The sequence below is a fragment of the Triplophysa rosa genome, unplaced genomic scaffold (genome assembly GCF_024868665.1).
Source record: "Triplophysa rosa unplaced genomic scaffold, Trosa_1v2 scaffold60_ERROPOS404118, whole genome shotgun sequence".
NCBI classification, from domain to species: Eukaryota; Metazoa; Chordata; class Actinopteri; order Cypriniformes; family Nemacheilidae; genus Triplophysa; species Triplophysa rosa.
In genome coordinates, this window is record NW_026634624.1 from 106,915 (window position 1) to 109,044 (window position 2,130).

The following is a 2,130-nucleotide window of genomic DNA, read 5'->3' on the forward strand; positions in this document are numbered from 1 at the left end:
AACCCACTCTCGAGGACTTTTATATTTGCATTATATTATTTAGGTTCCATTTTATTTTGCATTTTGGGGTTACTTTTGATTTAAGATACATATCATCTCGTAAATTTTTTATTATTGGTCACTCTTTGTTTACCACTACTGTAAGGTTTTGGCATTGTTATTTAAATAAAGCCTTCTGAAAGTGACTGCTTTTATTGTATTTTCAGACAAAAGGTGTTAATTTATACATCACTTACTATTATTTATGGAAAAATGGAGTATACAAAAAATTTACCATACAGCTTTTATTTTCTGTGTGCTAAGCATAATCACCTTTATAATTTTATTATAATGGTGTTAAACAACACAAAAATAACACAGATTACATCAATTATAGTCTGATGCTTTAAGATTCAAGTATCAAGGCTGCGTCACAAAATTGAACACTTAAGTAAATATCTCTGTATTGTGAGATTTGCTTATTGGTTGTCCTGAACTGAGCCATGTCATGATAGCATACACTCCATCCACATGAGGGACTGTTACTCCAGTGTTTTGCTCCTCCAATGAGTCCTCAAGCGCTGTCTTGCTCCAAAAGGTCCTAGGATAAAAGAAATATGTAAATTGAAGTATGCATCGTTCTGTGCGTTTTTAATCATAACATGGACACCAGGTTTCAAAGCTGATTGGGGTAAGATTCTACTTTAAACAATGTCCATCTTTTTTTACATATTTTGTCTAAGACAGACCGTTTTAAATGTTTAAACCGTTTCCTATGTACACACGAGTGTAATCTCATGCTCTTTGATGTAATTCCTTGCATCCGAGCAAAATTCACAAAACTGACAAAACACATCTGTTCCCTAGTAACAATACGTTCAATTAGAACTTATTACTGATTTAATGCACTACTGTGAGAAAAGGCGCTGCATGATGTGCTTAAATGAGTTAAGATACGCATGGCATAATCATTCTCATGAGCTAGCAACATCACGCATTTACATCAATTCAGTCTTTTTCTAAATATACAGCTAATAATCTTAAATAACTTAATAGAGTGTTGGACTTTAAAGGCAGTCCTGCATGTTCAGAAATTTGAAGAGACAATTTGCTCAAAAGTAATATAAGGTTTTATTATCAGATGTGAAAAGTAATGACAAAGCTTTGGGTTGTCAGATGACCTCCAGAGAGCCAACAATAACAACAACAACCCAGATCATTTCCTGACATGCATATTTATACAGTATGTAACGCCGGTCTATCTTCTGACTCCTCCTCTGTCCCTAGGGAGTATTGCTCCCTAGCAACCAATCACCATGAACCACGTTTATCCGACTCCGTCCCTCCATGTTAGTTCCTGCAAAACATCATCTATGCAACACGTCTGCAACCTGTGGTCAGCTGCTAATAAAGAGGAAGTATCGTCTAGAGACAGTTTCATATCGCAAAACAACATGTAAAAATACTTTCAGTAAAAAACTCAATCATCTAATGCTTTTAATTATGCAGCATTGTTTCTTAATCCTATGATTTAATAAAACACATCAAAACTCATGATTATACTTAAAACATATGCATTGGATTAATTCATAACATTCCCCTCTGTTTGACCTTTTGGGTGTGTGTGTGTGTGTGCTGTCTTACACGTACGCACAGTCAACTTCCTCTCCTGCGGTTAAGCCAGTTTCCTGTTTTTCTATCACACACACTCAAATATTCGACAGTAATTTTCACTGAGCAACACAGCAAACACATTTAAACAAACACAATGCAATGATTATTAATGAAATTCACTTATTGATTATATAGTAATTCCTTCATACTCATATTCTGAATAATATTTCCACAATTCCCTCTCTTGACCTCTATGAGAGGTCACACAAAATCCTAAATCAAATGTATATGATGTGCTACTCCCTTTCGTGTATTCTATGTCTATTCCTCCATATTTCAGTAAGCACTTGTCTGTTGATGTTATTGACCTTCTATGTCTAGTTCACGGTGTGGTGCTATTACCTTCCTTACTTTTTTTTATTCCAAAAATTATCCCTACGATGGTGCCTGCAATTATTCCTAATACACATAACAATTTCCAATTTTCCCACAGCTTCATCTTGTTGCTGTTGTATTCACCCTCTCTAGTAATGTCTT